We start from the raw sequence: 9,455 nt of genomic DNA, 5'->3' as shown, positions 1-9,455 counted from the left end.
TGTTCCATTCGTCCGGACGACGTGTCTTTCCGTCCGGACGTCAGACAGACAAGCATCATCTGTCCGGATGACGTGTTTCTTCCGTCCGGACACCTACATCGTATCGAGAAGCTTCTGTGCCAGCTTGCTCCGTCTGGACGTTTCAGCAGCACGTCCGGACTCCTATCAGTTCTCAAACGGTTCACTGATTCTTTCCAAGTTCAAGAAAGGGAAGATCAATCAACCGTCCGGACGATGTGGTATCCCGTTCGGATGCGTATCTCCGTAAGGAAAGGATCGCAGTTCAAAATGAACCGTCCGGACATTTGACAGCTGTGGTCCGGACGCTGGTGCATCGTATATGGTAACTGACGATTCGACTTCAACCGTCTGGACGCACGCGTATCAGATATGGAAATTGCGTGTTGAAGTTTAGCCGTCCGGACGCTCCTGCCCCTTGGTCCGGACGCGCGAAGCCTGTTATGGAAATTACTTGCAGCGGACGTGCGTCCGTCCGGACGATCGAGCTATCCCGTCCGGAAGATGTTCTTATACAGGAAAGATTTCTCTGCGAAAATTTCAGAAAATCTTGTCGCACAGTTGTCCGTCCGGACGGTCATGGTCCACCGTCCGGACGGCTCACAAGCTTATTTTTCCTGACGCCCATTTTGACCCCCAGCCTATAAATAGGGGCTTCTGGGCACTTAGAGCTGCAAGAATTCGGTGTGAATTCCATTAGAGCTCAGAGACGTGATATCTCATCTGAAGCCGTTTTTCAAGTGTGCTGTGCTGTAAACCAAAGTCTATCTTAGAGGTGGGCTCTAAGGTAAGGAGTTCCATTGAAGACCCCTTTAGGTAGGTGAACCTGGTTGGGAAGCATTCGTGTTGGGTTACACGTCAGAGATCAAGGTACGACCACTGCATCGGTACATGTGAGTGTTACTATCTTATATCTAGCTTTGTCTTCTGAATAGTGGAATTCCTGGGTTTGGCTGCCCCGGAGTGGTTTTTCTCTTAACTGAGTTTCCACTTCATCAACAAAAATATCTGTGTCATTTACTTTCCGCTGTGCTTTAATTTTTGTTGACACTTATGCACACACTTTACTTTTAGAAGTCATTTCAATTTTTCAATTGGTATCAGAGCTTGGTACACTCTGAGAAGATTAATTTCTTGTGTGTTTTTATATTTGACTTCTATCTTTATTATGTCTCAAACTCTTAATTCTGTTCCTGCCTTTGATGGCTCGAACTATGGCTATTGGAAGGCACGTATGCGTTTCTTTTTTAAATCTATTGACTGTTGGGGTATTGTTGAGACTAGTTGGTCTAAACCAGAGGATACAACACCTGAACTAGTCCCTCAAAAGAACGCTCGTCTTTCAAATGACAAAGCCCTCCATGCTCTATGCCAAGCACTTTCTCCATCTGAATTCGCCAAAATTTCAAATTGCGAATCAGCCAAAGCAGCATGGCAAATTTTGGAAACAACATATGAAGGCACAAAACTTGTAAAATCTGCCAAACTTCAGATGTTGATTTCAAAATTTGAAGAAATTAAGATGTTGGAGTAAGAGACATTTGGAGAGTTTTACTCCAAAATAAGTGACCTAAGGAACTCCATGGTGAGTCTTGGGAAACCTATCTCGGATGTAAAACTCATCCGAAAAATTCTCAGATCTTTGCCCGAGCGTTTCAGGATTAAGGTAACGACTATTGAGGAAAACAAAGATCTTGAAGAAATGAAGATTGAAGAGCTGGTTGGATCTTTTCAAACATACGAGCTGTCTCTGCCCCCGGTCAAGAAATTAAAGACCATTGCTCTTAAGGCTTCCAAGAAGAAGGTAGAAGCCTCCTCTGAAGAAGAATCTGAGGATGAACAAAAGGCTGTGGCAATGCTTGCCAAAAATTTCAGAAGACTAATGAAAGATGATCGGTTCAAGAAGAAGTTTTTTGAAAAAGCCAAGAAACCTCTCAGAGAAGCTGAACCAGAGGATGAGAAAGATCCCAGAGGACCCCGATGTTTTGAATGCTCAGGCTATGGGCATATCCGGGCCGATTGCGGGAATCTCAAGAAGGGCAAGGGGAAGGCTTACAATGTGACTCTCAGTGATGAGTCCGAAGAAGATGCTCCAGAGTCTGACAAATTTCTGGCTTTTGTGGCCCCTTATGTTGAAGAAGAAGACTCATATTATTCAGAGCATAGTGAGAATGAGGTAGAGCTCAAGGAAGCATACAAAACTCTCTACAAAGAATTTGAGAAGCTGAGGGAAGGCCGAAAGCAGCAAGTTAATGATCTGAACAGTCTGCATACTGAGAAGAGCTCACTACTGCTCAAGATACAGGAGCTCGAGGAAAAGCTACTTGAGACACATCTCTAGCTAGAGAGAGTCACTGATGAGAAGTTGACTCGTATGCTGTCCATCCAGAAGAGCCCACATGACAAGACTGGTCTCGGGTATGTAGCTCCCTCTTCTGATATTCCTTCTTCCTCGAAGACTGTGTTTGTGCCTCCTACAGTCCCAGAGCTTCCCCCAGTTATTGAAGATAAACAGAAGGAAAAGGTCAATGATGATGTTCCAGGCACTCAGCAGCCTCATTCCATCAGAAGACCTCCTATTTGCCATCACTGCGGTCTCAGTGGGCATATACGGCCTCAGTGCTCCCTCTTGAAAGCACAAAAAGCCAAAGCCAAGAAAGAAGTGCCTAGACAAGCTCAATATGGCATGGTACCTGCAGCTCAGCATCAGACTCCTTGGCATTAGGCACCATGGGGACAAGCACCAAGACACTAGTTCCAAGCCCCTTGGTCTCATGCTCCTCAGCATCAGCGGCCTCAACAGCGGTTTGTATCAGCCAATCAGAGTGGCACTTACAAGAGCAAACCCAGGCATTTGAGAAGGCCTCAAGAGCAATACATCGGTGAGCCTCCTGTTTGGATGCAAAACATGATGGAGTGGATGATGCAGTCTTGTCAGCCACCACCCACTAGAAGGCAGACTTGGGTTGAGAAGGATAGTTACCTCAGGAGGGGGAATAGGCGCACCTAGCGGATTCGGGTGTTCATGCCTAGGATTTGGTTCCTAATCCAAAGGCATCAGGTTTGATTGCTAGCATATTTTCCTTGTCATATTTATGTGCTAGTTATTTAGGAACCAGTTTGTTGTGCCCCCTTGTGTTTTTTTGAGAAAACTTTGCAGGTATTTTTGGGGAAGACAGAAAAAGTAGGTCGAGCGACTGTTTTTCTGTAGTGGCATCATTGAGCACACACAGGTTTGATTGTACCTTAGCATATGATGTCTTTTTCCATATTGCTTGTTGGTTTATTTTATTTTATTTTATTTTTTTAAAAAAAAAAAAAAATTTGGGGAGAATTTGCAGGATGTTATTTCTCTTGGCTTATTAGATATTGCATGCATTCTTGCCTGATATCTCAATTCGGTTTGCATTAATTCAATATGCTTAGATATAATTGAGAATTTTGACTATATTGGCCAAAGTGTTTTTCCTGTTTATACAAAAGTAGGATAGCCTCTTTCCTCATGCGATGAAAAAGTGCACTATCCCGGACTCCCCTAAAGGTACATCTTTTCTTCTCTGACTCTTTGCTTTTGGAAATTTTGGATAAGAGAAGAAGTCCTTGATAAGATGGCCAAATTGACCACAGGCTAGTTGAACCTAGCATCTATAAACTCTGGCACTCCCTTGCAATACCATAAGATTCGAGCAGTAATTCATAAAAAAGTTATGCGTTTTAAATTTGTTTAATCATTGCTTATGTGCTTAAACTTACCTTGCCCTCTATGAGCAAGTAAAAAATTATTCATGCTGTATCTTAGGGGGAGTATATTAGATGAGGGTGTCTAGGCCCTAGCAAGTTATAAGGTTTGACTTTTGGCTAATCTGTTTTTGATTTTCTCTCATGTCTAGAAAATCTAGTTGCATTTTTGTCATGTCTTGGAAAGTCTTACCTCGTGGGAGAAGAGTCTCCACACACACACACGCATTGCTTGAGTTGAGTTGCCTATTTGATTTTTATATGATCAGGAAAAATTATTTGTGCTAATTGAAATCTCAATTTCCTCTTATATCTCTGTGTATTTCTGAGATGCTCTCTGATTGTGTTATCAGTTGATTATGCATGCGTATTCTGACACTGACTTGAGAAAATTTGACCTCTGTAAATTCTTCTAAGCTTTTCTGGTGTTTCAGTGTGGAGCGTCCGGATGGTCTACATTGACGTCTAGACGGACTGGTGGTCCGGACGGTTCTCCCTTGGAGTCCGGACGAGGATGGAGCCCACATGTCCGGACAAGACCTGACGGAGTCTGGACGCGCGCTGTCATCATTGTCCGAATGGTCTCTTTATATCGTCCGGACGCGCGCGACCATACTGCTCCTTTTCGAGGCAGCGAGCGTCCAGACGTCATCAATCCACCGTCCGGACGGGGATCCCACCGCGGCTATAAAATGCCTAGATCGTCGATTTCTCTTCACACCCCACAAAATTAGAATTTTTGGCTGTTTGTGAGTAAGGTTGGAATTAAGCTTTTGAATTTTTGCATATATCTCTCATATTTCAGGTATTTTTCTAGTCTTTTTCTCTTCAGTTTTCTTTAAAGCTATTAGAATGTTATTTTTTTTGGAATATGAGATGCATATATATGCCATGTTGAAATTTCTTGGACTTAGTTGATGTTATTTTTGAAGTCTGTATACTACTGTTATTATGCCAGATTTGTGTTATCCTAACAAGAATATTTTTGGAATATTTTTCTTTGGAAATTCTTGTTGGATCTTTTGCAGAATCATGTCTGCTGGCAGTCCTCCCCGCAGGGTCCGTTAGAGGCTTGTGGAAGATAAGACTGCAATTCAGGCCAAAATTATGGACCACTCCGTCATTGCTGAGCGGAACATGCTTCGAGCTGATATCATGGTGCCACCACTGGACAACATACTTGACATCATTCAGACGTATAACTGGGGATATCTCCACAGCTGTGCTTGTGTGGTGTTCACTAGATTGGTCAAGCTGTTCTACGCCAACCTGGAGGTGGTGCAGGATGATGATCATGGAGTAGTGCTTCAATCTTCCGTTGCAGGCCATCTCATCACTGTTGACCCTCAGGTCATCAGTCACATCATCCGAGTCCCAGTGCTCGAGATTTCTGCCAGCCCCTACAATGAGGTGGTGCTTCCTCCATCCCTAGATGATTTCAGGGAATTCTTCCGTGCCATTCCCCAAGGTGAGGAGCGCTCTACTGCCATCAGGATTGGTGCCCTGTCATCCTCCCACCGCATGTTGGCCAAGATCGTTCAACAGAATATTTGGCCGGTTGCCCGGCGTAGTGATCTGATCCTAAAACGGGCCCAGCTTGTCTATCCTATCCACCTCCGCTTGCCTTTTTGCCTATGCAAGCACATTTTGGGGGTTATATTAGAAGCCCGTGATGAGAGCACTGCTGGTCTCCCTTTTGGCTGCCTCATTACTCAGATTATCCTTCAGTCGGGCATCAATGTCAATGGCGAACCAAAGAAGAAAATCCAGCAGCCCATCAGCAAGCAGACATTGATGAAGTCTAATGCGCAGCTGCGGAGAGATGACTCTGATGATGATGAGGCGCCCTCACCTGCTGCTATGCCAGTCAGCTTTCTAGATATGGCTTCATCCTCACATACTGTACCGCCATCTGAGCCAGAGGTCAATTATGCTCAGATTATGGAGGCTCTTGCTGCACTTCAGGGAGGGATGAGCAGCTTGCAGGTGTCTATGTCCTCCATGCAGCAGTCTATGAGTTCCTTGTAGCTTGCTGTGCACTCCATCGACAGGCGCGTGGAGCAGAACCAGCTGGACCTTCAGGAGTGCCTAAAGTATCATCATCCTAACAGCAGTGATGATGAGGATGGTGCAGATGAAATTTTACCCATGACTGAGGATGTTTGATTCCCTCTTATGTTTTTGTAGATTTTTTATCTTTTGTTATTTTGAAACAATTTCTGTTTTTGGTTAAAACGCTTTGGATATATATTACTCTGTTTCTCGGGTCCTTCTGAGACCGTTAGGGGGAGTAATTATTATGACAGTTAGTTTTTATTACTCTGTTTACCCTTTGTCCCTTTGTGACAAAAAGGGGGAGTAATTTTATTTTGGACCGGGAATGTATTTCCAAACCGGTCAAGTAATTTTTGTCCCAGAATGGCCAAAGGGGGAGTTTGTTAGTATTTTGGCCTCATTCTGTGTTTGGACAAAATCACTTATATGTAAGGATGCTGCAAACAGGGATTCCACTGTTCAGAGTGAAGTCAGAAGAATTTCAAAGTTCCATGTCAGCCGTCCGGACGATGTGTCATCCCGTCTAGACGCCCATCTGTCTACTGTTCCATCCGTTCGGACGACGTGTCTTTCCGTCCGGACGTCAGACACACAAGCATCATCTGTCCGGACAACGTGTTTCTTCCGTCCGGACACCTACATCGTATCGAGAAGCTTCTATGCCAGCTTGCTCCGTCCGGACGTTTCAGCAGCACGTCCGGACGCCTATCAGTTCTCGAACGGTTCACTGATTCTTTCCAAGTTCAAGAAAGGGAAGATCAATCAACCGTCTGGACGATGTGGTATCCCGTCCGGACGCGTATCTCCGTAAGGTAAGAATCGCAGTTCAAAATGAACCGTCCGGACGTCTCCCCCTTAAGGTCCGGACGCATGAGTATCAGATATGGAAATTGCTTGTTGAAGTTTAGCCGTCCGGACGCTCCTGCCCCTTGGTCCGGACGCGCGAAGCCTGTTATGGAAATTACTTGCAGCAGACGTGCGTCCGTTCGGACAATCGAGCCATCCCGTCCGGATGATGTTCTTATACAGGAAAGATTTCTCCGCGAAAATTTTGGAAAATCCTGTCGCACAGTTGTCCGTCCGGACGGTCATGGTCCACCGTCCGGACGGCTCACAGGCTTATTTTGCCTGACGCCCATTCTGACCCCCAGCCTATAAATAGGGGCCTCTGGGCACTTAGAGCTGCAAGAATTCGGTGTGAATTCCATTAGAGCTCAGAGACGTGATATCTCCTCTGAAGCCGTTTTTCAAGTGTGCTGTGGTGTAAACCGAAGTCTATCTTAGAGGTCGGCTCTAAGGTAAGGAGTTCCATTCAAGACCCCTTCAGGTAGGTGAACCTGGTTGGGAAGAGTTTGTGTTGGGTTACACGTCAGAGATCAAGGTACGACCATTGCATCGGTACATGTGAGTGTTACTATCTTGTATCTAGCTTTGTCTTCTGAATAGTGGAATTCCTGGGTTTGGCTGCCCCGGAGTGGTTTTTCTCTTAACTGAGTTTCCACTTCGTCAACAAAAATATCTGTGTCATTTACTTTCCGCTGTGCTTTAATTTTTGTTGACACTTATGCACACGCTTTACTTTTAGAAGTCATTTCAATTTTTCAAGTTTCATTCTCTTTATTGCTTATGCCTTAGAGTGAATGCGTATTTATTGAAATAGTAGGGCATTTAATGTGTTTCAACCGATGGGTACATCGAATTATTGGTTTGCAAGAGGGTATCCATTGTGATTTGTTCTTTGAATGGGTACTCTTTGTGTTTTATTTTTGAGTTTGATTTATTACATCGTTCTAACATATATGGTTAAATATTTGAATAACAATGCAAAGCTTAAATGTTCTTTGGGTGTTTGAATAGAAAACAAGAGTGTGTGTTGTTGGATTTGGTGGGTGTGGATTCTTGAACCTTAGAACACTATCTTTAGATTATTTTACTTTTTTTAGTTTATGTGTTCTTTTATTATTAAAAAGCCCCAAATTTGGAACTAGGTTAAAAAAGGATTAGTTGGAATAGAGATTAATTTTCGCAACGCAATTCCCTGTGGATTCGACCTCGCACTTGCACACACACTATATTGCAAACAATTCATGCGCTTGCGAGTATATTTAAAACTCACAACACTTAACAATCTGGGTTTCTTTTTGATGTCCCATGTCCCTCATTCTAGCTCTAAAAAAGGACTTTTGTTGGCATGGCGCAATGGTTAGGATCTTGTTTGCTTTCAAACCAATGTTAATATAATAAATGCTTAGTGCTACTCTAACCCTTCTAATAAACCCTGGATTTTGTCTTGTATATATGGACCATTGTATAGAAAAAATAAAACCAATTTCTGGGATTCTCTTTCCACTATATGTGAAAACCATAGTGGTGCATGGTTATGTATTGGAGATTTTAATATTATAATTGACCAATCTAAAAAAATTGGTGGACACCCCTTTGCATGCTCGACCTCTGATCCTTTTCGTTTGTTTATGAATAATAATGGCATGGTTGATTTCGGGTTTTTTGGTAATCCTTTTACTTGGTCTAATATGGTGTTCATCTCATTAAAGAAAGATTGGATAGAGGTTTAGCCTCCAATCGGTGGATCCATCTATTCCCATCTTTCTCTGTACAACATCTTCCTGCCATTACCTTTGACCACAACCCTCTATTTCTGAATACGGTCACTCCATCAAATAACCTACCTCAGCCTTTTAGGTTCGAGGAATTTGGACAAAGGATCCCTCTTGTAAGAATGTTATCTCCTCTACTTGGGACTCTTACTTTGCTGGCTCTCCAGCTTTTACTCTTCCTAAGAAGTTGAAGGCCACTAAATATGCTCTTAGGAATTGGAATAAACTTCATTTTGGCCACATTCAAATGAGGATTTCTTCCTTAACCCGTCAGCTTGATATCATGCAATAGTCCAATGGTTTTGATCAATCCCTTCAGGCGGAAATTATCACTCAAACAAGACTTGGATGAGCTCTTTCTACAAGAAGAAACTCTTTGAAAAATAGATCTAGAGAAACTTGTCTTACTTGCAAGGATTTGAATACTAAGTATTTTCACACTTCCAATTTGATTAAACGGAGGAGAAACAATATCACCTCCCCCAAGCTCCCTTTTGGGTGCCTGAATCTCTGATTGCTATACAATTGGAAGTTGTTTTACAAATCATTTTACCTCTTTGTCCTCCTCTTCCTTACCTATTATTATTGATGACTTTCTGAATTTATTTGATAGCTCCATCTCTCCAGAAGAGAATTTGTCTGTGTACCATCCCATTTGAACAAGAAATTTTCAATGCCCTATCGAGTATTGGGTCAACTAAAGCACATAACCCGGATGGTTTCATACCTCTCTTCTATGAGAAAAATTGGAACATTATCAACCATGCGATTCTACGGTGTGTATGGGATTCCTTCGAGGAAAACACCATCTGAAAGAGCAAAACCACACCTTTATAGCTCTTGTTCCAAAGCAGCTGGAGCCTTTCTCTGTCAACCACTTCTAGCCCATCAGCCTCTTCAATATCATTTACAAGATCATTTCCAAAATTCTAGCTAATTGCTTCAAAGGTTTGCTCCATCATTTTATTTCTCCATTTCAATCTGCTTTTGTTCCTTCGAGAAGTATTCATGATGACTCTATTCTGG

This window comes from Alnus glutinosa, chromosome 3 (assembly GCF_958979055.1).
Source record: "Alnus glutinosa chromosome 3, dhAlnGlut1.1, whole genome shotgun sequence".
NCBI lineage: Eukaryota > Viridiplantae > Streptophyta > Magnoliopsida > Fagales > Betulaceae > Alnus > Alnus glutinosa.
The sequence above is the reverse complement of the archived record's forward strand: the minus strand, read 5'-3'. Positions refer to the sequence as shown.